Source organism: Seriola lalandi, unplaced genomic scaffold, assembly GCF_002814215.2.
Source record: "Seriola lalandi dorsalis isolate HSWRI2012SDOR001 ecotype SW California unplaced genomic scaffold, Sedor1 jcf7180002054054, whole genome shotgun sequence".
Taxonomy (NCBI): domain Eukaryota; kingdom Metazoa; phylum Chordata; class Actinopteri; order Carangiformes; family Carangidae; genus Seriola; species Seriola lalandi.
This window is the reverse complement of record NW_019524607.1, coordinates 75,608-96,567: the sequence shown is the minus strand read 5'-3', so window position 1 is coordinate 96,567 and position 20,960 is coordinate 75,608. Positions and strand designations below refer to the sequence as shown.

General features: G+C 40.6%; 1 protein-coding gene across 3 annotated transcripts in view; it reads left to right on the top strand.

Moving 5' to 3' along the window:
• daam1b (dishevelled associated activator of morphogenesis 1b) overlaps nt 1–20,960 on the top strand; it is a 49,040-nt gene that overhangs the window by 2,581 nt on the left and 25,499 nt on the right. Inside the window, exon 1 of one of the 3 annotated variants that reach the window (XM_023403004.2) lies at nt 12,043–12,314. The exons of the other annotated variants lie outside the window; for them this stretch is intronic. The gene's annotated coding sequence lies outside the window, so the exon portion shown is untranslated. Of the gene's footprint in view, nt 1–12,042; nt 12,315–20,960 lie in introns of those variants that run through there. 3 annotated transcript variants of the gene reach the window in all.

The following is a 20,960-nucleotide window of genomic DNA, read 5'->3' as shown; positions in this document are numbered from 1 at the left end:
AGTAAACGACAGCACCAACAATGGGGGGGAGGTATAGACTAATTATTTTTTCAATAGTGGGTGTCATTTGGGAGTGGCTGCGACACAGCTGAGCCCCTAAGACCACCATATGTCAGCATGGATTTCTGGATGTTGTGGTGACATTAATGTAAAGAGGCAGGTGCTGAACCACAGCCTTGTAATAATTACTGCCGTAAGAATAATAAAAAATGTACATCCTAGGGCTCACAATTGTTATATGAGCTTTCATTTCAGCATCCTGACCCTTCTTAGGGATATAAATAATGTTGTTGCTGTAAAACATGCTCTGTTAAAATCTGTTTAACCAGTTGGCATGAATTGGATGTGTTATCTATCTGTCTATAATTACTTTAATTAAGCATTTGACAATCGCTACTGTTGGTTAAAGAATGGTTATAGTTTGAGAAGGTGGCAATTCCAGTTAGTATACATACCGTAGTTACTTGACTTGCATGTGTCACACCTTAATTCCCATTCTGTGCTCCCTCTCGCCAATGTTAGGGCAATAAGATTATATAAATACTGTCAGACAATTGAAATATGTCTAGTGTTAATGATTTTTGCCATGCCATTTATACTGTGATATCTCCATACCTTTAATATCTCCCGCATGTATGAGGCCATTGTGGGCAGTACTGTACTGCGTTATGGTGATGTTGGAATTTCATATGATTTTTAAATTTGATGATGTACCTCATTTGTCAGGTATTTTACTGGATTAGCAAAAAACAGAAATTCCTGTCTCTCAATAGATTTTCCAGAAACTTAACTGCATCTCAAAATATATATTGGAATCACCACATTAAGGCTCCATCTAACAACTATTCTTAATTTTGATTAATCTCTTGATTTCCTCGATTAACTGAAATTTCCAGACCCTCACAGTTGAGTAAATAATATAAAATGGTTGCTGCATATTGTAGATTGACTAATTTTTTCACTTCTACTCGATACACAGTGAAGGACAATAGGAAAGTGGTCCGTCTTAAACTTCATATGCTATTTGTTGTGTTTTGTTTTATGAAGTGAACAAAAATGTGCCTGAATCGTTGGGGAAAGGTTCCCCATGTCAGTATCATTCTTGCTGGTTCTGCTTTTGTAAGAGCTTCATGTTCTCGGACCGAGCTCTCTCTATATGATGTGTAGTGGATCCTGTGGGATGAACTGTGAATCTGCAGCGCTCTGCTGGCCTGCCACAACAATACGCCTGTATGACTGTTTGAATGTGCCATTCTTTGTGCGGTGTGGTTCACTTGGGCCAGACAATGGCTTCATTTAGCATCCTTTCTCTATCGAGGCCTGCTCCGTCACCATGGCACCCCTACCATGCCACACCCTGCCCCCAGTCTGGCCCGGCTTTGCACTTGTCCTCACTGTTGGGACAGCTGGGCTTAGATAGCCATTGTTGGCCACACCCAAGATCCAACCTCACATTTTGTTGATTTGTGGCTGAGTTGGAAAACCTCTCAGCTTGTTACAGTTTTCATTTCTAAAAACCTGATTGTATAAACCCAAGACTCATCTAACCCCTAACCTTGAGCTAGATGGACATCCACTTAGGGATCCAACTTTTTCAGTCCTGATTCCAATACCTAGGCTTTTTGTATCAGCCGATACAGAGCACTGATCCAATACAAGTGTTTAATGAATATGCTGTATGCCTCAGTGTGTGGAGGAGACTGGGATCATTCTTTTATGTGCACGGTAACATCAGGCTTGACTTGAAAACAGCTTTACAGACTTTCTGAAACAAAATGTAACAAATGAATTTATACATTTACTCAAGAGTTTTTTTATTTTTAAAATAAAAAATTATTGCACACCAGCAATTTCATAAGAAATCTTAAATCTTTGTATTAACAGGCATTACAATTCAAGCGTAAACTTTTTAATTCAGCAACGAATTGGTCAGGAATTAAAATTTTAGCAGAAAAACCATACAACTGTGTAAAATGAGAGCAAGATGTAAACATTTAATCAATGTAAAATCCATCAGAGCAAAATAAACGGGTCTTCTGGCACACTGCTGACGCATGATGTGGCACGTTAACATTAAAATAGGATAACAAAGAATTTAAGCAAATAGATCGGCCATAGTGTCATGATACCTGATGCAGCTATTTGAGTCAGTATCGGACTGATGTCCGATATTTGTGAAATAAAACATAAACCGTTAAGGTAAAGAACAGAGGTACGATTTCACAAAGGTAAGGCATTACATGTCATGTGGCTATTGTTTAGGAAAACGTATCATATCAGGATCTGGGTGGCTTCCCACCTTGGCTAAACAATTTAATGAGGTCAAATCTGGATCAAAGCTGCTGATGTGGTGATTTATCTTTTTTCTTCTTCTTTTTTTTTTTTCTTGAAAAGTATCTGTCATAACTCTACTAACTCTATGTCTTGTCTTTTCAGTTAAAACAGAAAAACATATGCTAAACATCTACGTTTGCAGATGGGTTTAGATACTCACCCAATGGCTGCACACTGCTTGTCCCCTCTCAAGACCGTTGACTCTTGACCTCTCTGATTGTTCGGAGGTGAAAGAGCAGTGCACCCTGTTTCCAGCTCAGCCACTCAGTGGTGGCAGATTTTTAATTAATGGGCTTTAGGCTGACAGCTTTCAGACCCTTTGGTGAGTAATGGATCCTTCATGGCAAGTCATTCACTTTTTCCCCAATTTTATTAGCAATAAAAAATGCATCACAGCTACTAGATTGGGCAAACTGGATCTATAACTATAAAAACTCATGGGGAAAACTCAAAATCACTGCAGATGTTTTGCATTGTCACTTTTTTATTTGCATTTTATACTTAAATGAATAAGAAAAAAAGAATAAAAATCTCTATGTCACTTAGAGTTCAGAATAATTCCTAACATGCTTGCAGAAGTCAGCACATTAGCTTCCATCCACTGAAATCAGTGTGCATTAGTTGTGTTTGAGTGTGTTGAGCTGCGCAGTCATTGGTGCACAGACTTATCTCCACAGAGCAGGCTGCCTCCAGAGAAACAAGCCTTGATCTGCAGTCTTGGTTCTATAACTAGAACTGGGTGACCTATGAAATTATTTTTTGGGCCGTTCTGAACTTGTTGCAGTTGTACCCTCGAGAGCACAGTACAAGCTGTGCTACTTCTAATTCCTGCCAAGATAGTTTCCTTTTCGAGGTTGTTTAAAGAGGTAAAGACTTTTTAATAATGATATATGTGTGCAAAAGGCAGCACCAAGTCACACAATTTTTTACCATTACTCTTTAGAAATTGCTCTTATTCATACAGATATTTTAAGCAGGAAATTGCCAAGAGACATCTCCTCTTACACATAATTAAATACATCGTAACAGAAGACAGAGCAATACATTTTTTTTGCACATAAAGGCCCATAAACTAGATGATTTTTACTCAAAGCTAAAAAGAATAAGTCCTCTAACTGCTCCCATTTCCAAAGAGTTTTAAATGCACCACAGACTCTTAATAAACATTTCAGTTTTGGGAAATAGTCGTTCTTGGTTGAGTGCCTGTTATTTGGAGTGACATAATTGTCTCAGGCTGTTACATTATGACTTATGACAGAGGCTATATTTACACTTGGTGGTTGGTTTTGTGTCTGACTGATGTCTTTTCATCACGTGATTTTATTTCAGCTTGTGTATTTTTTAATTAATAGCCTCGCTTTGCTTTTTCCTGTTCGTAGTGGAGTCGGTTGTAGTTAACAAAGTTAGAAAGTGACTGTTCCTTCGCCAGACTGAGAAAATTGAGGCAAACCTCAGATTATCATGACAATGAGCATCAAAATTAATCACTTATGTGCCTCCAGCCATAAGATGTGGAAAGAGTGTAGCCACGCTGCGGTTCAAACAAAGGGAGCATGTGGGTTCTGTCCTGTGTGTGTGTGTGTGTGTGTGTGTGTGTGTGTGATTGTGTGTGATTGTGTGTGTGTGTTTGGGGGAGTCCCATAACTGTGATGTTGGTTTGGGAGGCTAGGCGGGGGTTTTATGGGCCAGGAGGGATTCATGTTTCAGTGCTTGCTTGCTTCTATTCCCTTTGTGTAGGTCATATTATTAATGTCAATTCCCAAAGCAGACATGCTGGAAATCATCATTTTTGATGAGTTTGCAGTTTTGGTGGGTCTGTGTGCCCTCAGTCTTATGTTTTTTTGTTTTTTTTTAATTTATTTAGTATTGTTGCAGGGGAGGCCCCAGCTGGTTGGATGCCAGCATTTTGTCTGACAGCAAATACTGCACACCCATCGGGTCAGGCTGCTACTTGTAGTTATGGTAAGAACAGCTCGATCACTGTAAGATGATGCGTGTTCAACATATCAAAGTGAACCTTATCACGCTCACTATCGCACCTTCATTGCTCAGCCCGCATAACAGCAATTCAAGCGTTGAATATTAGAGTTCAGAACATTTCCTATATGTCATATCTTATCAGGGCACCTTTAGAATGAATCTCAAAAAATGGAAAAGGCGACAGTATCCGGTGTGTTTTCTTTGTGAGGGTGCAGACTAGACTGATTTCGATCTCTTAACACCAAAATATATAACTTGTTTTGACGTCTTTTGCTGCAAATCCAACCTGATGACCTGACAAATTGCAGGTTCAATTTTCTAATTTCAAGCTTCCAAGCGTTTAAGATAACGATGCTTTTTAGGAATTCCATGTGGATTTGAAGAATATGTCGTGCATCCTGTTTGTTTGATTGATTTCTTCAACTGGAATGGGTCAGATGCCAACATGTTTCTTCCTCAGACACAAACCAGCGCATGTATAACAGGCATTGAAACAGCAGACAGATATCAGATTCAGCAGCAGACTGTGCCAGAGCACGGCATGCTTTATCCTGCTCTTAAAATGCCCCCGCCCTTCAGAAAGCATGCTCAAGTTCTAACAAGTTGTTGAGCAAAAGAGCAGGGAAAGAAAAATATGTTTGGGGCTACTTCTCTTATCTTTTTGTAATTTTTGAATTGATCTTACTCAAAAATTCAAGGGAAAAGTTTAAGTCTTTGGAACCTGATCATGGATGGAGAGGACTACTTTGATTGGAGATAATCCTCTGCATAATTTATGGAAGTAAATGTATGCCCTGGTTTATCACTTTGCCTCTCCATGTCGTTTGCCATACCTCTTAAGCTCATTCATCATGTCACTGGTATTTTTACCATGGTAATGTAATTTCCCGTTAACTGTTTTGGCGTCTCTGGAGCCGGTAATGTCAGTCACGCACATTCTTATTGAATTTGTAGAATTCATGATTGTTTCAAAAAGCACATTTGCTTCTTTGTTGTTTCGTTATGTAGCACATTGTGACTTCTTACAAATAATATCCATTAAAGCCTAGTGTAATGAATCGCAGCCTATACAGACTGGAACTGCTATCTTCATTCTGTCCTGAGGCAATATATTGATAAATGTTTTCTGCGTACCTGAAATACTGTCACTGTAGCCAACTACTTCACTCCAGCAGCTTAAGATGTCATGGTTTCCTTGGGCAGGGTTTTAGGTTGCTGCTACGATGAGCAGGTTCCCACAGTATAACTGTGTGATAACATTACTGTAGAGAAGCCGTCAAAACAGCCATGCAGTCAGACGAAACCAGCTGCGTCAACAGCTAAATGTTCCTTGGGAGTGATTGTATTTCAGCTTTTAGTGACGACCATTGTCCGTGTCCATATTTCTTTCTTCTCACAGTTATGCAACTTGTTATACTTTTACCGATGTTGCGATTTATTGGTGAGCCATTACAACAACTGCTTCATCTTTCACTGCTCTAACCCTTAAAATAAAGTGTTGTCCGGGGTTGTTTTACAATTTCATCTATGTGATTTTGGGGAAAATTACAGTGATATTACCAAATTATAGATAAATAATTACTCAACCACTAAACCCAGTGTTTCCATGTTGAAGTTTACTGCGACCCTGAACACAGTGTTGTTTGTGTCCCAGCAGTTTGCCTTGTGCAGTTGATAGCCGAGGTGCCACAGGGCAGAGGCTGTCAGGTCAATCCTGTTAAACAGCAGGTGTCCTTGTTAACGTCCCAAAACATCCCTTTTCTGCTGTTTCTGTTTTGGTCTCATGTTTTCACTGCGCTGCCCAGTGCTTGGTTTGAGCTTCTCACCTATATTTCCTGTTATTATTAATCTGTTTTGGCTTGTGTCTGGTCTCAAGTTGTTTTTTTTCCCCGCTGAGATTATGACACACTTAGAGATAAGCAGCTTGTAACCCAGCCATCCAGCCATGCAAGATGGCCGTGTACTGCACGCTGGCTTGGTTTCACCTTAGACTTTGCCTCTGTGTCAGTCATGCTGGCCGTGAGCCAGTCTCACATCCATGTTGGCGGTCAAAGATGAGGCCGAGACCTCGGACCTTTTCTCATGGATTTAGTCTGGTGAACTAATTCGCAGAGAATCTGTGTGTCACATTAGCTAATATGCACACGGTGCTTTGAAGCTGTCTTCACCCTAAGAGCACACTGGATACTGATTGGATTATGTTGAGTTAACCTTACTCTATTTGATTTGTTTGTTTGTGTATATGCTACCTCTACTGTAACACTGCCTCCTCTTTTCCTGTCTCTGTGCTCAAAACCTTAACCTCTGATTTCTCAGTGCAGTGAGTTTGGCCTACATCTGGAGGGATCAACAAGTTAAGCCACAGCCTTTTAACCCTCAAATTCTGTCAATCCATTACAAGCACGTTCACTGCAGCTGTAGCCACTGCATAATATTCTTGCAGCAGAGTCTTCCACATCTTCCAGGAAGATCTTTCATCTTTGTAGCCCTAAATTCTCCAGGTTTCCCTGTGAATACAGAGGTTGATTTACAGTTTAGAAAGTACCCTACATGTGTAGTTTATTAAAATGCAGAGTACTTTCTTTACACGTCAATTTTATATTTTTCTAACTGATTAGATATTGATTTTTAGTAAATAAATGTGAAATTAGTGGGTGTGTGATGCAGGATCAACACTTGAAAATAGCCTTAATATATGTTAACTGATGAAAGAAATATACTTACACTAAGTATGTTTTCAATAGTTCCCAAAAAAACAAAAAAAGGAGAGTTCCCATATCTTACATTGTTGCTGTGTTTTGACATCCAAAAGAAGTTTTGTGGTTTTGAGTACCAAAAAACCAACTCAATATTGTTTTACATTTCCTCTCTCACACTTCTCTCTGACTGACACATGGCCAGATTGCAGCCTACTGTAGCTTGGTAAAACTCTGATAAATGCAGAAGGCGATGGTCAGTCAGCGCTGAAATGAGCCAAACAGACATTTTTCTGTCTTGTAGCTTGAGGTTCTGTTGTTATCTGTTAAAAACAACAACAACAAAGGTTGGATGGTGGATGTGGGTGGACTGTGCTGGGAACCTGGCTGAGGGCGGTGACTTCATAAAATTACGGAAGTCCTGACGTCTCGTTTTAAGGTGCAGTGTCTGCAGGCCGTGTGCATTTCTCCGTGGATTGAGCGTTTTGATACTTTCACAGTATTTATAAAGCACCTAGATCTTCTTTATGATCAAAAGAGACACTGGAATCTCACCCTATACAATATGGGACCTTTTTTAAAGAAAAAATGTAACTTTCACTCTCAATTATCAGACATCTGTTCATAAGCAGATATTCAACAAAATCTCACTGATACGTGAAGGGAGTCTACTACAAATGTTAAACTTTGGAAAGCTCATATGCTTGATCATGTTAGCACTTTTATTGGACTGCAGGAAATACAGCCTAATTCTTTGAGATCATGTGAGATAATAGAAAACATCTTGTGGATACTCCAGCCGTGACATATAAACTGAAAAAGGTTAAGGTTATTATCTCCAACCCAAAAGCTAGAGTTTGCCACATCTGGCCTTTTGTAAAAACACTTTATTCTTTTGCTGTTTTCTTTGACAAACTCTGCTGCTTTTACACCAGTGTATAAACTGTAAAGTGTCGTATCCTTACTTAGACTTTCTTGTCATGTTTACAATTGCTTGGCTGCGTTGTAGAGATTAGTGGGTGCAGAAAGTTGTGCACCCCTTTTGGGATGGACCTTTCTATTCCAGAGGGTAATTACAAGCCTTCCAGAGGGTGGGTTAGAGACCAGTAGGACCCTTTTTAATCCTGGCATTTAATTTGTGATCATTAGGGTCTCATACAAGGGAAGGGCTGCAGGAGTGGAATTTATGGAAATTGCCCCACCCTGAATGAAACATATGTACAGTGTAGCCCTGTTGCCTTCCACCACATGATACAAGCCATAATATAACGTTCCCCCTTCACACATTCCTTCGCAGCAGAAACTGTTTTTTATTTAGGGGCTGTCAGCTATGATTCAGCTGAGAATATGCTTATCATTGGTGTGTAGCAGAACTCTCTGTTCATTTTTCACAAACTAGCCAAACTGAGATGCTTCACTCCAGGGTTTTCATTTCCACTGTGTCTACCCTGGCTCTTGTGCGTGCGGCTGTTCACTGACCCCGCGTTTCACACTGTAAGCTGAACGATTAACACAGAAGTATTTTTATTTCCTATATAACCAGCGAAACTCGGTCAATACGCTTGTCGTCACAGCTGAACTTCTCAGGGTCATCTACAGTCTGCAGCCAATCGGTTTTCCATGCTTCCTTGTTTCATTGTCGATGTATTGCAAAGCTTGAGCAGCTTTTAACTTTTAACTTCATTTTTGTTTGTGAAATATCATATTCCAAATGCAATGTTTGGAGAGTAGCTGGGTTTATTGTTGTGATTGTCTAAAATGATTTTGTTTCTATTTATTTTTGTATTTTGCCTTGTGCTTTGTATGTTATAGGATTTCTTTGCATTTCCGCCTGCTTTCTAGGTCAATACATGACACAAAATCATCAAAGACAATACCAAACTAACAGAAAAATCTATTATTGTCTGTTTAAAACCAGATAGAAAAGGGTCAAGTTGAGTTTTGTCTGCCCTTACATGCTTAATAATTAACAGAAAAGCTCGGTAAAGAGAGAAAAGGTTCACACAAACACTTGTAGGCCTTAGTTTCTGTCAGAATAGTTGAAGCAGAGTATTTTTTTTACAGCTTAGCTACTTCTTACCTTCAAATGTTGAAATCCTCAACCTACCCCTGGAAGTAAGAGGTTGCCCGGTATTATGTCACTGTTCTGTTGCTTCTGCTGTGAAGGTCCTGAACGGTCTGCAGCTCACTTGAAAGAAACATTAGTGAGTGTCTAATGGAAAAGATATTCTAAAGATTGAGTGTTGGTGATCAGTATTTCATCCATGATAGAATAAATCATTGTTAAAGCCCATTTTCTAGATGTCCCTCATCCAAAGTGTTCACTAGAGGTGACATTGTCCTCAAGAGAGACTTTAACACTCTCTAAAACCACAAAGAAATGCAGGACAATACCAAAGTTCATGACAAATGTCACCATCCTCAGTGTCCCATACGTTTCCTGTTGTATGTACCTGGTGCCCTCGAGGTCACCAAAACAACGGTCCTGGCTTTCATCGACACGGATGATCCATCCCACCAGAACAGAAGCCCTCCATGGGAACAGGACCTGTCTGTTATTCCAGCTGCATGACATTCTTTTCAGAGGCAGCTACCCAGGACTGTACAGCTTCTACTGTTATCCATTCATGACTGCACCGGCGCGGCTCGCCATTGATGTCTGTAACACCAGTCCTGTAGATATAAAGCTTTTCACATAAGCCCAGTCTCTTGGATCAAGCTACAATGTAGCATCTGATATGGAAATGTAAAATCTAAGAGCGAAGTTGCAGTGCTTCACAGGATGAAGTACAATATCAGCTAGCAATAACATGTGACTTGGAAGTAGTTCAGAAAATCTTAAAGCTGCAGGCAACTTTACACGTTGGCATCTCCAAATGGCAGCTGTTGGAAGACTTTGAAGTTTCAGAAATGTAGAAATCATTACATGTGGCTCAGTACATACGGCTTGATTTGGAGAGGATGACGAGAGGCAACATTTCTAATGCTGGATACAGCTATCTGAGTGCTTGCTCTCAGCTGTTAAGGAAAAAGTTTGAATTCCCCTTTTAGGTTTGATTTGTGACTTCCATTTGGCAGAGAAGTTCCTGAGACTTGAATTGAATAAATCCATTGTTTCAGTCACAGTCTCAGTTACAGGCCATGTGATACTGTGTTTCTGCCACATTTTCCTATTGCGCTGATTGGACACTGCTGTGTTGAGTAACATAATATACAACAAAAGCTCTCTGACGTCTTGTTACTGTAATACCCGTCGTCAACACTTGACTCACTTCTAACGAACAAGAAAATGATGACTGATAGGCTCAATGGCACTTATTTTGTCAACACCTGCACGGAAACCTGCAGGGCCTGAATCAGGTAGGTGACTTCTGTTCTCGGATGAGAATATGTCTGATTTTCTCACCTCCTGTGTGAACAGGGAGGGGCAAAATAGTAATTAGTGTTTCCGCAGCAGGGCCAAAGCCCAGGGAAGATTTAGCAAATTAGTCTGCTGACGTATCAAAAGCACGGTGGTCGCTTGTCATGTCATCTGTACGCATGACGATACAAAAATGGACAACAAACCCTGGATTTTGTCGTTGGGATGCTGGTCATAAAAGCTCTTGGGCTGTTCCCTCCTTACTGTTGGCCACAGAATACAAGCAAAACAGCTTGTTGCCGTTTCCCCTTTTTAAAAATGCTTGGTGTATAACAATGATGCTGCAGACATCAGCATATTTGACCAATCAGTGATGTTCAGCACTGCAAGCCCCTCCCTCGCAGACCCTGGTTCCCCTGGGGGGAAAATGCAGGTTTTTTTGTTTGTTTGTTTTCTGTTTTTGTTGTTTTTGTTTTGGATGTGTACACTATTAATGTTGCATGTGGTAGTAGAAATCATCATAGATTATTAATGCTAAAGAAGTTACACTGTATTTAAAACAATGCTCAGATAAAATGCTGCATGTTTGAATTTCACAACAAAATATAAGATAAAAGGAAGAATAGAAGGTCTGACTCTGTTACTGTCAGAATTAATCAAAAAATGTTAGGAGAATTCATATAATGGGATTTTCTGTTAAGACAATAGCCTTTTGTGACTTCACTTATGTACTTGGTTACTTGGAAAACACAAGAAATGAAGGACCTGGTCTGACCTGACTGAAATAATTCTATCATTATTACATTACTGGTTTTCATGAGAAGTCTTGCAGCAACAGACTAAACTAACTTGATGAGCTTCCTGCATGGAAAACTAAATTCCCTAAACATTTTCATTACCTTGGTGTTTATTCAGTCTAAAAATGTCACTATGTTGAAAAGTAGGAATGTTTTATAGATCCTGGATGCTGTGAGCCAGTACTTAGCTGAGATGCAGGAGTGACGCTTGCGCTGTAAATCATGTGGGAGTGTCTGGGATTGTTTAGATTAAAATCCTCTGGATATTTTGTCATAGCCAAACTGTAAGGATGATTACTGCTTAATGTTATGAGTTGCTTCGGCTGACAGTATTTTATTATGTACAGGAGGAGTTTGAGGTACATGATTTGACGTAGTTGTCATACCTTCATGGATGTTTCCCACCTCACTTCATTGCCTCAGTATCCCTGTCACACTTTCACTACCTGCCATTGCTCTGTCCTACCACATCCACATTTACATGTTTTATACCTTTGCTTTATTTCCCTCCTGCAGCTCTCCAAACAAACCCTCTCCAAACAAACCCTAAACAAGTTGTCCAAAGCCAGTGTAGGGGGGGAGGGGGTGAGCTGGGCGGCGGCCACGGCTCGGCTGCATCCTATTAGGACTGGGAGTGTTGAAAAGGGGTGTGGCCTGGAGCCAGTAACATCTGTGCCTGTCCCCTCTGCCCCCACGGCATTCTGCAGAGAAAGGCAGAGAGAAGGAGGTTAGGGAGGGAGTGGATACGCCAAGGAGAGGTACTTGCCGGCCAGCTGGCTTTGCAAGATTTCAAACAACAGCTCATGCTGTATGGCCAGTTTATCCCTTGTTTGTCCCCCCCCCCCCCCCTTTTTTCCCCCCCCCCCCCCCGCCACCAGAGTATAACAGCCTCTATCTAACTGGGATTTTCCTCTCGGCTGATATTGACAGCCTCTGTGATTCAGGGTGCTTATTAGCCGCTCCAACCCCCGAGCAGACGACTCTGAACCTGCGTGGATTACATACCTTGCACAGGAAATGCTGTGCTGCGTGCTGTGTACAAGCATCGTTTTTTTTTTCTGTGGAGAGTGCAGAAAGCTTGCAGTGAGTTGAGGATATAAAGGGAATGCTCAGAGCACAACAGAGGCGAGCTCACTCCTGGACAGGGTAAGACGAGCTCAATGAATCTTCCTGTTGTAGCCTGTAATCAAATGAGTGCAAGGAAAAGTAGTGCAGGAGCCGGCTATCTGCTGACTGGAATGTGTGTGTGTGTGTAATGTATGTGGCTGGCAGATAGTCTGAGGCTATCATATCAGTCTGTCTGCGTGTGTTTGAATGAGGGGAGTTTGGGCTGATGGTTTGCTTTATCATGCCCCAGGATACAGGCTGGATTCCTCTCACCAAGACATAGGTGATTGTGTCATGTCTGTCTAATTAGGAGGTGTTGGTGTGGAAAACGGTGTTGCCGTAGTAACCGTGGGGGAGGGGAGGATGACAGGGTGCTCCGACCGGGCCCGGGGGCTGATTTCGTGGTGAGAGAGTTGTCCTCTGTATGTGGGGAATGCCCCATAATGACAAGGCTGGTCTGGAGATAGGGTGAGGTGGTGGTAGAAATATGCCTTCACACACACACAGACACACACACACACACACACACACAGAGGCTACAGGCTTCTACCTCCCACCAGCTTCTCTCTGTGGTTTGGCGAACGCAGCCCGTTATCAGTGTCAAGTGAGTGTGTGAGAGAGAGGGGGAGGTTGGCATACCTTTTTCCATGATGGGGGTGGAGTGCAGATTATCAGGTCATTGAAAAGGAAAGTCACCTTGAGCAAAGGAGGGTCTGCTCATTCTCCCCGCTCACTTCCTGTCGTTGCCCATCCTTCTCAGGTTCCACTATCACTTCCTCAGCTTCTCTCGAGAGGCCGTGTATAGTCTACATCGCATGTAAATACTATACAGGCCGATGTTCCGAAGGACAGACAGCTTTGTAATTCTGCAGGATTTCAGGTGGCTCTGAGTGATGGCAAGCTAGATTTCACCCTGTAATCCTTAATGGTTTTGTTATTTGTTTTTGTCTGCTGAATTAGAGAGACAATCCTATTTTCTCCCCTATAAACATCCAGAGCAGATTAAAAAGGAGGGTAATGTGCGGTGGAAAGGGCTTACATTAAATCACCCACCCACCCAGCTTGCACCGGTCACCCACCACTCTGGTTACCATAGCAACTGAGGAAGAGGTAGGGATTTTTTTTTAAAGGACAGGCTGCAGCTCAGGGTATCATGGACGAGATTACAGCGCTCTCCACACCCTATTACTGACGATCTGAGAGGTTGCCTGTTCTTCTGCTCAGAAATACATTTGTGACTAATATTAGACTCGACCCAGCTGTGGTGCAGATAATGTTTACTCTTCCTTCTGCCACACAGAGGGAGATCATGATGACAACTCTTGGTGATGGTTTCAGTCGTTCAGTTGTTTCTGTATTTAATGTTGATAAAAGTGCAGATATAGCCCAGAGCTCACTAATTCGATGATGATACCAATTCTCCTCTCTTTCTGCTGATAAGCAAGGGCTTATTGATCCTCTAGTTGAGTGGCTCCCAAACTGTCAGACAAATCCATGCAGCCCTAGCAGACGAGCTAAAGTGCTCCCTCATCGACACCACCCATCATGTTTCAACTGGATGTTATTGATTATATTAGAGGATATTTTTATATATTTTTTGCATTCATTAATCTACCACCGAGCGTTGCAGAAGTTGACGTTTCAAGCATTTACCCAGTACTTTTAGCTAACTATTTCAACCATGTTTTCATTACTTTGTTGTGTTTCAGCTGTTTCAGCCGACACAAAATGCGGATAACATTTTTTAATGAAATTGCAATTTCTGTTTTTAAAATTCCTTGAGCTACTCCACAATTTTTCCACATAACTCAGGGTTGCTCATACTTCCCTCAAAGGCAGAAGTACGAGCAACCTGGTTTGGGAATCGCTGCTGTAGTTGAGTCTGCGTTGACTACAACTAAATTCTCTCAGTAGGACGTTCTTCAGATTACCATAGTGTGCTTTCCTGGTTGTGTAGTGCTAGATACAACCACAGTGGTCCAACTGACAATCCATTTAATACCCTTCTCTCACAATAAAGTGAAGTTCCTGGATAATCCAATCTTAATGACAATACACAGCGTTTTCCCACCATCTGCTCACGGCATAATATATTTTAGTTCATTAGATTGAAGACATTATAGTGCACTTGTGAGGAGCTGCACATGAAGAACATCCAAGACATAGTGGGCAAAAATCCAAATGGAAAATTAATATACCTGGGGGAAAAATAGTCTTGTATTTTATAACGCACACTTGAACCTGCATGACAAATACAGATCAAATGTCAACATCTATGCTGTGTGTTAAATATTTTTATTTCAGATTTGTGCTCAGATTTTTCATATTTAGGAAGCAGCATGATAAAGGCCACTTGTGTTTTATGTGCTATTTTTTAAACAAAACTGTTTTTTTTTTTTTTAGTTTTTTTTTTTTTTTTGGAACTTAGCCAACAAACTGAACCCAGATGAATAAGCAGAAAGCCTGGCAAAGGATATTGTCGCATGTTTGAGTAGTTTCCTTCTTTGCCCCAAGTCTAACCTCCACTTGAAGGGTTGACCCGAGGAAGAATGCTAACATGTTAAGAGTGGGGGGTTGGACAGTCTGTCTGTAGAACGGGTTTGACAACCCTGCCTGGAAAGAGCAGCAGCCTTTTAACCTGCTTTTTAATCTCTGTCCTCCCTACATTTCAGCCGCACACTCCCCAGTCCTGAATGGACATTTTTTGCTTTGTGCTATAATTCATTTGTGTAAGACTTGACTTGAAGAAATGACACCTCTTTCTCTAAAGGTGTGGAACTGTTCATTGTTTTTTAAGATAACATTTAGTCTTGTAGCTTCCAAAAACTAGGGAAACTTAGGGAACAAGGTGATTGTGAATTCATTTGGGAGACCGTGCAGATTTGTTCAAAGCATCCAAGTTTCTCTATGGATCATATGTATAGTTTCTAGTTCTGTGCAAGAAATGCTACTCTAATACACAGCTCATTAAAGTGCTAAAGTCAAAACAAACATATGGTGAGCCTGCCATTAAATGGACAATTTCCAGGCTTTTAAATCATTGTGGTTTATTTTAAGGGGAAAAAGCTTGTAAAAAGCTGGAAGGTACCACAAATTAGATTCACCAGTGATTGAATCTTTCCTAAGCAACACAACAATTTTACTGACAAACATCTATCAGCACTGCATTTGCACAACCCGTTGTTCATGAAATGATGCAGTGACCTCCTAGATTAAACATGTCAACAGTTCAGATTATCATAGAATCTGCTGATCAAACATCCAGCATAGCATGAGAAGTGAACACAGTGACTTAGTCATCTTGTATCGCATCCTCTATCTTTCTTCTGGTCCTGTTTTATGTAAATTTTTGACCAGATCATTAACTGACTATTGAAAACAGGTGTTGCTAGAGATAGAAAGGCTGCTCTTGAATTAATCTGAGTCATCACAGACTGTGACCATGATACTGTTTCCAGATGAAACGTGTGAAGACCACGAGGAAAACGATTAGATTACCTCTTTGTGACATGGCTTACAGAGTTCTTGTTTAGCTGGACCACAACGGTGGTGCCAGACCTTTAAAACGCGAATGTCATTGACTGACTGAGTGATAAGGTTATGATTTGGTTTTTTTTTTATTAAGATGATTTTGCGCAAACGAGCAGTGTTTGTCACTAGATTAACTGACTTTTCCTCTTATGTGACTTTTTTTTTTTTCTGTCCAAAAAAGCACCTAGCCAAAAATCTAGCGACTCTTTGGATAAACCTTAGCTACTTTCCGTGGAAGAGAGTTGACAGAGGTCAGACTGTCCCTCCACAGGCACACCCCTCTATGCTGACCGCACGGCAGCTGGCGTGAATGAGCTGAAACATTTTTCATAGTAGTCTGTTGTCATAATGATCTGGAAATTGGGCATAGCATCAAAATGCAGTGTTTATGAGCAGCAAACAGACTAGATGTGCCCAAAGGAGATGTTTGTTTCATCCGACTACATGTGAGAAACCCAAAGGTAATCACTTTAAAATGATGCATAACAGACACAAACAACAAATCCTTGCATTCAAGAAGCTGGGACCAGAACGTTTTTCTTTTTAGTTTGATAAATGACTTAAACAATAAATCAAGTCTTCAATTAGTTGTTGATTATCACACACTAAAAACAATAGAGGAACTTTAGGCTTAAAGTTGAAAAAGTTCACATTTATTTTAAACACCTTACTTATTTTTTGTTAAATTGCACAGGCAGTAATAATACTGGTTGAGCAAAGATGTAGTAGAAACAGCAGCAGCGCCCTGTTGTTCCGAATCAACACATATATCAGCCCGCACACAGACATACTGTATGTCATCGTAAAAACTGGAAAAACCACACCAAAAGAATCACACTACATCCCAACATATGTAATTCTATTCATAACAGTCACAGCTCAGACAAACTTGTGACAGTCAACAGTAACTACTTCAGAGTCCCACATGATCTGAACTTTTTTAACCCTTAGCCATGTGTGTAAAATGTGTCAGCTGGTGGAAGAAATGCTTCCTTTGTCTATCTCTGTGCTGCTGCCCCTTTCTCTGCGCGCTCTCTGTGTCTCTGTATGTTAATCCTGTAATCTGAGAGCCACTTCAGCACTACTCCTTCAACCATGTGACAATAATGCTCCGGGGCCGATGCTTTTGTCATATCTTGACATGTAATCCTGTAATGTAAAGGCACATGAGCACACACACATCAGAGCCGAACAGCTCTGCTACTGTGGCACTGCTGCTTTCACACTGAGGACAGTTTTGACGGGTCTCTGTTTTTTTGAACTGGCCTCAGCTGAGAAAAATGAGGATTTTAATCTCCTCTTAACCTGCCAGTCTAGCATTTCTATCATGGCCTAGTTATTTTCTGATGTGTGTCCAAGTCTGCATGTGTTTACTCATTATGTACTTTGGGTGCCATTAAGTAATTGGCAGAATGGGCACTATGCATGCTATCCAGCTGTGCAAGACAATTGGGCACCACTGTGCCATTTGTACCGTAGCTAAACCAGAGACAATTTGACGATTTGAAACACCATGTTTAACATGAAAACAATTGCCAAATAGCTACCAGTTTTGGGGATTAACATGGGTTATTAAGAGATCAGTTCACTGTCAGTTAGCAGTTACCAATGTTCACTTAATTTGACCAAAAGCACGAGAGTAGAGATTTATGTTTTTCTTAATATACATACTACAGCTGCATTAAGAAATGGAGATTGTTTTATTAATTATGTTTGTTGTTATTGTTGCATATTTTGTGCTTATGAGCTAATGCTCCTCTTGACTCAAAACTGTTTTGAATTTCACGAATTAAGCAAGCACTCAATGTCCAAATCTGGGTTTCTGGTTGAGTTTCAGCTGGTCAGCTCAGGCTCAGGCTATGTGTTTTGATGGACGGACTACCAATAGTCTTCACAGTGTGACTCCTGAGCCTTTTGTTTGCAGCTGTCCAAATTGATCCAAAATAAATTACCAAGTGCAGTGCACAACAGTTGTGGGGGTTTCCAAAACTCCATAAGCCTCTTGAATGAAGCACATAGGAATCCTCAAAGCATGAACTGTATCTCTAGTGGCTTTTTAAAAATATATGCACACTTTTGTGTGTAATAATTTTCAGTTTTTTGTACGTTTGAGAAACAATGTGTGATGGAATAGTATGAAACAACGCTGCCCACAATGTCCAGTTGCTTTGCATTGGAAATACTGTGATGACATGATCATCAAATCGCAAGTCTGATCCATCCCAAATCCTAAATCAGAAAAGAAGATTAAACTTCCATGCACCAAATGCCTTTCTGCTCCGCCTATAACACAGCTGCAGCTATACACTGTATACTGAGGCAGTCAGTTAACAGTGGTTACAGTGATCTTTTTTTCTTCATCACAGTTAAAGCATCTCATGAAATGCTTGTTTCTTTTAGTTTTTGGATGTGACAGATTTATCTTGGCTGGGGTTGATAGAAAATGAAAATATATCGCAGAAAAAAATATATTGCAATGTCTGTCAGTTTTTTACAATATGGTGCAGCCCTATTAGTGCCATAATACTTTATTGATTCCATTTCCTAAGAGAAATTTGATTTTCATTCTCTCCCTCCACACAGAGGTCAGAAGGTCAGGGTCAAGCAGAACAGTGTCTAAATATCCATATCCTCATTCAAAGGTTCCCCCATTGTCTTTGGCTCTAGTATTTCTCTGCTCAATTAGAAACATGGCTGAAGTGCTCAGCTGCATCTTCTCCCAACCAACATTAGAGGGTGGCCGGTGATATGGGCAGCCATTAGTGGCTGTATATTTCAAAAAAATTAAAAGTAAAGCACACTTCAGAGCCAGAAACTGCTGAGAGATGCCAGCTGGTGCAGAAGAAGGTATTTCACACATCTGTTTTCAATACTCTACTGTCCACTGTGTTCTCTCTCCAAGGTTGAATTCCTGCTACAAGTCAGGCACATGTCGGGTTATTAGCATCAGCCTAAAGTTGACCTGTTAGTGTTTATAAATTAAACACAAACCTACCTATTCATGATGGCAATTATTTAATGACAGACTACATAATTAGATTTTATGTATTCAAGTGGGTTTAGTTTTTAATAAAAGCTGCTTTTTGGTTTAAATGAGTAGTTTGAACACTTGCAAGTATTCATCACTTTAACCTTATTACCCATTTTTAAGTGTTTGGATACCAACAGCTCAAATTTCACTCCACAAGGCCACCACAATGATCAGTTATCAGGCAATTATAGATTATAAATCTATCCCGCAGTGTTTCCATTTCACAGTGTACTGTATGCTGAAATAACATTCAGCGAAGAATTAAAATAACTGAATAGGAGAGGAGGTTGAGTAAAACAGACAGAACAAAATGAAAGAAAAGGAAAAGAGACCTTGGCAAAGAGGAGGAGACAGCTTGATGAAAAGTGTCAGGTCATCTTTGAATTCTTGCTCTCTGTTCATTCTTCTCTTCATTCCTCTTTGCACATGTTTAGTAACGTGAGCGTCTCTCTGTGTTTAGCTGAGATGCGACTTCTGCCTTTTCTCCAGCAGACCTGACAGTTGAGCAGGTCTTAATGGAGAGGTCTTAGTGGAGGCACCATGCACGGGCTCACACTCACTTTACAAACACTGGGATTCTTTTTACAGTCTGGACTCATGCCAGGTCATCCACCAAACCACATGGTCAAGAAAAACAACAAGGCTATCCAAGGATAGAAATCTCCCTCAGACAAAGGGAGAAGTGTTTGTATGAATATGGGTGGGCGGGTTTAATTATTGGATGTGTATGAATGAAAAAGTACAAAACAATCTGCCAAAAGAAGCTGCTTTGTACTGTAAGCAGGAGCCTACAAAAAGTCATGATGTTTTCCTCTGCAGTCCAAGAGTCTATTTATGTCAGTATAAACAGTATTTGTCTAGATTATGTGGAAAGTGCAGCTGTTACATATCATCATCATCATTTTACAATCTGTTAACATTTCAGACATGGCTAATACAAAGATAATTCCCGGCATAACCATTGATTCTTCTAGCTTTTACTGCTTAGACAGATAGGGGACTGTTTGACAGGCTTAGTTGTACATGCATGAAGTGCATAGAGGTAGTCTGTGTTGTCTCTCAGTTCGAGCAGGTGACAGTGGAAGGTGTTGTTGTGTGGGTGTTGTTCAGGGTCACAAGGCTCACCTGGCTATGAGAGGAATGTCCTCTTGTTCCAACAGGCCTCTGTTATGTTGGCAACCTTGACCGTCTGACAGACAACCTCCGGGGGTTATTATCAGAGCACTCAGGGTCTCACGGGTTAACAGTTACAGCACTAACACAAAGTCTTCACATTGACACAGCCTGCATGTTCAAACCTTAAACCTTCCCTGTCTCTTTGCCCTTGTGGTGTGTGTCTTTGTACCCTCCCCACATGGCCGAGCTGTGGCACATCCACGGGTTCCTGTAGCTGGATGGGGACCAACACGGTCCCGCTCTGGCTCAGGGGTTTATACAAAGTTTACAGCTCGCTTTAGCTAATGGAAAAGATGGGTAGTTTTGTGGACTAATATGGTCAAAGAGGGCTTTGAATTGCTTCTTCCCTTCATACTAGAATAGATGGTGAGCGTGAAGCCAAGCGGCTGCTGCTGAGGCCTGTGGTAGTCTATTTGGAAAAGTCAAGGATGTGTCAAAATAAATACACCGTGTGTGTTCATGAGTGAGCTGCTGTGTACTTTACCCCACATTTGGCCATTTGCCCTCAGGCACCTTGTCTGTGTAGTACACACTACGCTTTTTCATTCACTGGACATTGTATATGTTTGTACAGTTACTGACTTTATTTAGAGAAGAATTGTTTTAGTAATGATTTAAATTTGTCTTTTTGTTAGTTTTGTTTGACAGTTTGGCCAGTTATAGCTAGTTTTTTAGCCACAAAGAGCAGCAATTTATTAGTAGAGTTTACCTTGGAATAAAATATTAAATTGTTAAATGGTATTTTGTCTTTGTGATTTGATTATATTCTTTTTAGCAAGATCTGCTTCTTTTGTTTTTGTTAGCATTGGTATATTAAAGCAGACATGTATAAAACAAAGATTAAAACATGTAAATGTAAAAAGTTGCTGGATAGAGGAAACACAGATGTACCCAAAAAGTGATTAAAATAGGACAGTGATGGCATCAGGCTTTATTTGTGTAGACCA